The sequence below is a fragment of the Gallinula chloropus genome (assembly GCF_964237585.1).
Source record: "Gallinula chloropus genome assembly, chromosome: 20".
NCBI classification, from domain to species: domain Eukaryota; kingdom Metazoa; phylum Chordata; class Aves; order Gruiformes; family Rallidae; genus Gallinula; species Gallinula chloropus.
Window position 1 is genome coordinate 72,444 of NC_140105.1, and position 8,392 is coordinate 80,835.

The 8,392-nt window shown below is 53.8% G+C and overlaps 1 long non-coding RNA gene across 1 annotated transcript; it reads right to left on the reverse strand.

Annotated features, from left to right (window-relative positions):
- Window positions 1-215: 215 nt before the first annotated feature.
- On the reverse strand, window positions 216-3,145 carry LOC311199380. The gene is made up of 3 exons (XR_014617760.1): window positions 2,250-3,145; window positions 1,385-1,481; window positions 216-533 (listed from the first exon to the last, which is right to left on the reverse strand). It is a non-coding gene; the product is annotated as an uncharacterized lncRNA (long non-coding RNA).
- Between the last annotated feature and the right edge of the window lie 5,247 nt (window positions 3,146-8,392).

The window sequence follows — 8,392 nt, forward strand, 5'->3', positions numbered from 1 at the left end:
CCCCAAGCCCCTCACATCCCCCCCCAAAATGAGACCCCATAAAGATCCCCTCAAAGAACCCCACACCCCCCCTTAGAGAACCCCCCCAAAAGCCCTAGACCCCACCAAAAAGAGACCCTGTAAAGACCCCATAGTCCCCCAAAAAGAGCCAACCGCCCTGACTCAGCTGCTGCCAGCCCCATCGATGGAAAGATGCCACAACAACAGTGGCCTTGGCCACGCTTTCTTGGAAACAACTGGTTCCCTCATCACCTCTGAATAATAAAAATTCTAAGGCATTTTACAACAATGTCCAATACAACAGTAAACTGCTGCCAAGTATAACCCAGAAAATTGTCAGCCGATTCTCCTCTGTCGAAACCGTTGCCAGCTTTGGGCTGAGATGCCTCCAAGGTTTGGTCACCTTCGTCTTCAGCCAACATTGCCAAGTCTCTTGGCTGTTCTTCTGGATCCCCTGGAAGAAGACTGGTGACTGCCTGGAGAAGTGACTCAATCTGCTCTTCTGTTAGTCTTTCCTCACTTTCTTCCACCATCTGCAGGTCAAAAACCAATACATTGTTATTCAATCCATACTTCCTTCCTCAGCTCCAAACAGGAAGACTCGGCCCCAGTAAATACTGCTTTCAATGGATGCAAGACGTAGCCTGAACTCATCACAAAAGCATTTTACAAAGTGGAACTCTTGTAATATTGATAACAACACAAAACAAAAAAGCTCCCTTGTTAGCCACGACAGCTGGCATGCCACAGTGAGACCCTGCTTCTGTTACAAGGAGAACACCACGCTCAGAACAGGCTTTCCTCCTAAAGCCTCTCAGCCTAAGAAAAACCAAACCAAAATACCCAAAGAATTCCCACAAACTAGAAACCCCCACAAAGCCCAAAAACCAAAGAAGCCACAAACCCCCATTAAAGACACACACAAACCCCAGACCCCACAAGAAAAGCTGCGGGAACTCAAAACACCACAGAAGCCCCTAGCCCTCCCCCAAACCCGCAACCCACAGAACCCCAAAGCCTTCAAAAGGCAGAGAACCAAAACCCCCCCTTAGAACCCCAGTTAAAAAAAACAAACCAACAGGAAAACCTCACAAGCCCACACTAACCCCACAAATCCCAGACCCTGTAAAAAAACCAACCCACCCAACCCCTATAGCCACAAAAACCAGGAAAAAAAAAAAAAAAAATCAGTAAAACTACAAACACCTTACCAACCTCCTTGGCTCATTTTCTGAGAGGAGCCTGCACCAGCAGACAGACTAACACATTTTACTCCTAAACTCGGTTCTCTGCGTTCTTTCTCTGCCCCTTCTCTACATCCTTTTCTTTCAACTTCCTCTTCCTACCCACAAGGCTGTCTAAACCAATGGATAGAAACACTAACCCAGGTAACAGTACATCCAGTTCAGATAAAGGCAATGAAATCACCAGCGCCGATACTACGACCTTCTTACAGGTACCACAAGCTCCCAAGAACTCACCTGTAACAGGAAAAGAGGAGAAACCATAGAGACCTTAAATGCAATACGCCAAAACCCGAAAGAGACTTATTCTTGTATATTGAATGTTAAAATCACATGCATAATTACTGAATTCTTTACAGCTGAAAAAATATTTTTAGAAGACGACCCTGACAGTCTACCTGCAACTGCTGCAAGATGTCTATAATAAACCCCCACAATTTTCTGTAATTAAAAAAAAAACAAAACAAAAAAAAAAACAGGAAAGAATGCAATCAATCATCCAGGTAATTCTGAGTTAACTGATGCCCTGAATGGGACAAGTCGAACCCAAGCTAACACCAGCCAGTTTACTGCAATGCTTGTCTAGCATACACGTATATAAATCAAAATGACATGTGGCTAGAGGCCAGGTGCAAAAAAAATAAGACATTTGCACACCACAGCAGACAACCTGCCGAGGGCCACGATATGATATGCTGCAGCAGAGTCTTGTGGCTGTTGGCTCAAACACGCTGGTGGAATAGTCTGCATAACCGGCCCTGTGCACGATTTACATGGGGTTTTCTAAGCTATGCCTGATGTGGCTAAGGGATTTTTACTGGGCAATCCTGGTTTAAGACCAGTCTCGGCTCCTAAGGAATGCCAGCCAACAAAGATGTTTTCAGCCGTTAACAAGAGGAACAGAAATCCAACGACGAGCTGCTGCTTTTAAAACGTGGAGTCATCATTGTGACAAATGGTACCACACAGATCTCTGTTAACACATTTGTAGACAAAGTGGAAGACCTGGGGTTGGGGACAGCTGTGCAACTCAGCCTTCATTTCCCGAGGGCAGGTATGCTCCGTCAGCTGCTGCCAGGTGTCGTCGACAACAAGAAACGGGCTGCACTCTGCCGGCTTGTCCACCTCGAACTTCTCAGCGCAGAGCTGGCGAACATCTTCGGTGCTTATAGACAGTCTCACCAGGAAAGATCTTTCCTGTACATCCACAGTACACTCCCTGGAACGCAACATGAAGGTGGTTCTGTAGAATGAGAAAACACACATCAGCAACTCAAAAACCCCAACAGCTGAAGCGTCAGCAACAAACCTGTCCCCACACTGAGACTCACCCCCGCGATTCCCACGCCCGACAGCCACCTCGCCAACTGCAATACTGGTGGCAAAACTGTGGCAAGCGGAACAGAAATTCCTAAGCCAACACCCTCCTTTCCTCATATTACACTCTAACCCTGCAATGACAGCCAAACAGGACTTGTCCTGCCGAGCAAAACCAGGAAACAAAATGCAGTGAGGCTAAGCAATGTCTGAGGCAGCAGGGTCGAGAGATGGTGCTGCTGCACTACTGCCACAAAACAGGCACCTCCTATGGCCGTGTCAGTCAGAAGGAATAAGAAAAAAGCCTCTGCCAGTGGCAGCAAACGGTGCTGATCCCCAAGTTACTGCGTGATAAGCCATCTGCATTCTTATGCTGCAGCACGCAAAGTGTTTTAGGGTGCTTCAGTCCAGTCAGGACACTTTCATTGCATTAAACCGGTGACAATCTGGGGTCCGAGCCCGATTTAACCGGCTTTCCCATGACAGCTTTTTTTCTTTTTTACAGTAAGGCTTAGAGGGAAGCAGAAAGAAAGCTTCCTCGGCAACATTAGGCTAAACCCTAATGGCAAAAGCCTCGTGGCAAAAGCTGGACCTTTTTTCTGTGTTGAAACTGACATGTTCTTACAACTCCGATAACATGGAAAAAGTCTAAGTGCACCCTACAAGGAAATGCAGTTCTACCTTTCAGAAAGCATTTAAAGAGGAAAAAAAACCAAGCAACAACTGGGGGAAAAGCAACCACAAACATCTTTTGAACACATGAACAAAGCAAGCTGCTGTAGTGTGCTTTTTTAAAAAAAAAAAGACATTAACTGTGGTTACAGACTGAAAAAGATACAATTAAAGGAAGTGGAAAAATGGCACAGTGAGAAAGACCTGTTTATCAACTCAGCGGGTGCCAATGTCTGTATGCTAAACCAATCAGGCACGCTAAATCACAATGGCAAAGATGTACATTGCACAAAAGCAAGCCAGCAAAAGCTACCATTGAGAAGGTGGTTCTACCACTTAAGTTCCAAGAAGCACTCTTATCTTTAACAAAGTATTTTTACAGCTTGCAAACTGAAACACTGAAGCTTTGCAGCAGCATTTAAACGAGGTCAGGACTGACCCTGACGAAACAGGGCCTATCCGTTTCTGTTACCGGGGTGAAGCAATTATGAAAAATCAGCCCTAGAGGAGGAAAATCAAGCTGCAGTTTTAGTTCCTAATGTATGTAACACACAGATGTTTTTAAAAGCACGCGCTTTAGACAGACGGGACTGCTTCGAGAAGAGGCTGAAGCTCCCACAAGCACTCCTAACATATACTAAGTATCAAAGTTATTTATGGAGCGGCAGAAAATTGTACTCAATCATCCTCACAATATGGCATTTTTTGCCTTTTCATCCTAGAGACGGAGGGAGGATGAAGGCCTTCCGGGGTCCGAGAGCTGATAAAACTGCAGGAGCCCATCACAAGTGTAGCTACCACATTGTTAAGTCACGATGACTCCCCCTGCTCGATCGAAAATATCTCACCTCATAAGGCAGAGTCCATCAGTAGATTCCCAGGTCACACAGGCCTGCACTCTGCGAGCTGAACAGCTTTCTGTACTTCCACTTTACAGCGGAACCATGAGACTCTCTTGTTATGCTACTGATGTTGCCAACTTTAGGACCACCCTTGGATGGATTTCTACTCCAACAATGTCATCAAAATCTGCGCTGTGAAGAAGAACCCACCTTCCCTAGTCCTTTGCTTCATTTTAAGAAAAATAAACGAATGACAGGTTACCTTCTCCATGCAGAAAACACAGATCCATCGATTCCACCACGTACTCAACTTCAGTATCCAGCTCCAGCATGTCACACCTACTCACCCAGTGTGATAACACAGTCAAGAAGTCATCATTTTCATTCAGCCTCCCTGAGACAAAGGGAATAGAGACAGTCAGAGACAAACTGCGCTTTCCTTACCAGCCTCACCGTTTGAAAGGAAAGTGTTGCTTCGCTGCCTTCGCTGAGAAGTACATCTGTATTACTCTAGATCCTCCTGTAACCAGTGCGCAGCAAAGTGGGTGTCACCTGACACTGGCTGGACAGGACGCCAATGCCAGCTTCGTCCCATACTCTCTAGCGAGCGCAAATCTGACGATGCACACTTTGAGGCGTGCTCTCCTCAGGCAGCAACTCTGTCTTCTACAGGATCTGCTGGAGATGCCCCTCGTTTCATGAACTGCTGCCAACAGCACCTGCATTTATGGAGAATAAAGCATATTCAAGGGCCAGCTTGCTGCCTGGGACAGTGAGATATAGAATGAAAAAAAAAAAAGAACACCAGACAACAGGCTAGAGAAATTTTTGGAGAAAACAAGACAGGTGCAGATCACGACAAAGAGATGGAAAAGGAAAGTAACTGCAGTGGCCTGCAGGACAGAGATGGAAGACGAAAAAAGGAGGAAGAGAAAGCAGGAAAAAAGCACAGAGAGAAAAAGAAAAGGGAGAGGGAGATGAAGAAAGAGAAAGGGAGAGAAGAAAAGGGAGCAGGACAGTACAATAGAGAAGTACAGGCAAGGGGAAAAAAAAAAAAAATCAGAGGAGTAGTAAGAAAGGGCAGGGGTCAGTGGAGGGCTGGGAAGGACCAAGACTCACAAGAAGGACAACAGGTTCTGGATGGGTAACCACCCAACTCTTAAACTTTTGGGGACTTAATGGGTACAAGGTATCCAAGAAGAAAGCTCAAATAGCAAGCCAAACAGTAATGTCTCCAATGGGCTTGGACATTTCACAAGGGCAACAAAGGCTGACAAGGAAACAAAAGGCAGAGCAGAACCTGTGCTCCATTTTCATTTACCATAAAAAATTATAGAAACCCCGCGAGCCACGGAACCCCCAAAAACCCAATTAAAACCACAAAAGAAACCCAAACCAGAAAACCAGCAAAAGACCAGAGCAAAATAACCACCGAGCCGAAGAAACCAGCAAACCCGGAAACCCCAGACACCACAAGAACCCCCGATAACCACTGAACGCCACAGCAGCCACAAGAGAAGCCCTAAGCCCTCCTCTGCCAAAAGAGCCCCGCGAGACAGAAAACCCACAAGCCGCAACTAGAGAGAGACACAGACCCACGCAAACCCCCAAATCCCCCCAAACCTGCCAGCCCCGCGGCCCGGACACGCTCAGACTGACCGGAAGAGTCCAGTCGCGCCCCGCCCCGCCGGCCCCTTCGGTGCCCCGTGTCTCCCGTGCCGGCTGCTCGGGGAACGGGAGCTCTGGCCCGGCCGCACCCCCAAGCCCCCGCCGCGACCCCCTCCGCGCACTGCCCGCGCGGCGCGGAGCCCCCCCTCCCGGCCCAGACACCCCGCCGGACGCCGCGGAGACACGTCCCGGCACGGACCGGCGCCGGCAGAAGGCCGGCCGCGGCTGGGGGGGGGTGGAAGGCGCGGCGCCTCGCCGCCCGCGCGCCCCGCACCGACCCCCGGCCCGCCGCGACCACTCGCGCCGCGACCCGCCGACCGCCCGGCCCCGGCCGACCCCGCGACGGGCGGCGGAACCGGAGCCTCACCGGGAGGGAGCGCCGGCATCCCGACGGGCCCCCTCATCGCCCCGGAAAGCACGGGCAGGCTCCTCGTGGCAGCTCCGCGGTTATACTGCCCGGAAAGGAGCGGGGCATGCCGGGATATACTGCCCCGGAAAGGAGCGGGGCATGCCGGGATATACTCCCCCGCAAGGGAGCGGGGCATGGCGGCGCCCATCTCCGTGCGGCTCCGGCGGAAAAATGGCCGCCGGAGGACTTCCGGGCATGGCGGCGCCCATCTCCGTACGGCTCCGGCGGTTAAATGGCGACCGAGGGGCTTACGGGCATGGCGGCGCCCATCTCCGTGCGGCTACGGCGGAAAAATGGCCGCCGGGGGGCTTCCGGGCATGGCGGCGCCCATCTCCGTACGGCTCCGGCGGTTAAAAGGCGGCCGGGGGGCTTACGGGCATGGCGGCGCCCATCTCCGTGCGGCTACGGCGGAAAAATGGCCGCCGGGGGGCTTCCGGGCATTGCGGCGCCCATCTCCGTGCGGCTCCGGCGGTTAAAAGGCGGCCGGGGGGCTTCCGAGCATGGCGGCGCCCATCTCCGTGCGGCTCCGACGGAAAAATGGCCGCCGGAGGGCTTCCGGGCCCCCGTTTGGGGGCGCGAGCTTGGGGGGGGGCTACACAGCACAGCTGCCCCGTTCGGGAAGCTAAGCAGGGACCAGTTCGGTCAGCGCCCGGATGGGCGACCTCCCCCCGTCTTCGAATCCCCGCACCTAACAGTGCCCCCGCCACGTGCGCCCCTCCTCCCAAAATCTGACCCCCCCCGAGGGAGTCCCATCACCTTCGAGGGTTCCCCGGACCTGACAGTGCCCCGGCCGACCCCGCGACGGGCGAAGGAAACCCCGCCTCACCGGGAGGGAACTTTCGGAACGCTGCGGCTTCCGTGCGCTGCGCCACCCGGGCGCAGTACCGCTGCGTGTCCGCAAGGCGGCAGCACCGAGCGATCCCGCGAGGGGGAGGGGGGGGGGGGGCGGTACCGGCGCCTCTCCGGGAGGGAGCGTCCGGTGACCTCACAGCTTCCCCGTCCGGGAAGCTAAGCAGGTACCAGCTCGGTCAGCGCCCGGATGGGCGACCTCACCCCGTGTTCGAATCCCCGCACATGACAGTGACCCCCCCCCCCCGCGCGCCCCCTCCCAAAATCTGCCCCCCCGAGGGAGTCCCATCGCCTTCGGGGGTTCCCCGGACCTGACAGTGCCCCGGCCGACCCCGCGACGGGCGGCGGAACCCCCCCCTCACCGGGAGGGAGCGGCCGCCCCGCAATGGCGGCGTCCCTCGTTAAAGCGCCCTGCCGCTCGCGCTGCGCCGCCCGGCCGCAGTCCGCACGCAGCGGGCTCTGCGCGCACCCGCGCAGGAACGCGGCGAGTGTGCACGGAGGCAGCAGAACGCGGCGGCTTCCGTGCGCTGCGCCACCCGGGCGCAGTACCGCTGCGTGTCCGCAAGGCGGCAGCACCGAGGACCCCCGTGTTCGAATCCCCGCTCGGGCCTTTCCGCCAGTGCTCGGGCCTTTCCGCCAGTGCTCGTATCTCTCCGCCTCTGCTCGTATCTCTCCGCCTCTGCTCGTATCTCTCCGCCTCTGCTCGGCCCTTTTCGGCTCCCCCTGCCCCACTAATTACCCGTCTGCCGCTGACCTGCGCTCATTAACAACCCCCCATCTCCTCCAGCGAATTCAACCCCCCTCCCAACCCTACTGCGACCCCTCTGAGAGCCCTCGAACCCCACCCTGGCCCCTGACCCCCTAGAAGACCCCCAAAGGAACCCCCAACACCCCAAAAATAGACCCTAGAGAGACCCCCCCAGAACCCCTCAGAGACACACCCCCCCCCCAAAGAGCCCCCCCACGATCCCCTAAAAAGGCCCTTAGGGCCCCCCAACTCCCCAAAGAGCCCCCCCAAAAAACCCAGACCCCCCAAACAGACCCCATAAAGAACCCTAACCACCCCCCAAAAAACCTGAGACTCCTTAAAGACGCCCCCAAGCCCCTCACATCCCCCCCCAAAATGAGACCCCATAAAGATCCCCTCAAAGAACCCCACACCCCCCCTTAGAGAACCCCCCCAAAAGCCCTAGACCCCACCAAAAAGAGACCCTGTAAAGACCCCATAGTCCCCCAAAAAGAGCCAACCGCCCTGACTCAGCTGCTGCCAGCCCCATCGATGGAAAGATGCCACAACAACAGTGGCCTTGGCCACGCTTTCTTGGAAACAACTGGTTCCCTCATCACCTCTGAATAATAAAAATTCTAAGGCATTTTACAACAATGTCCAA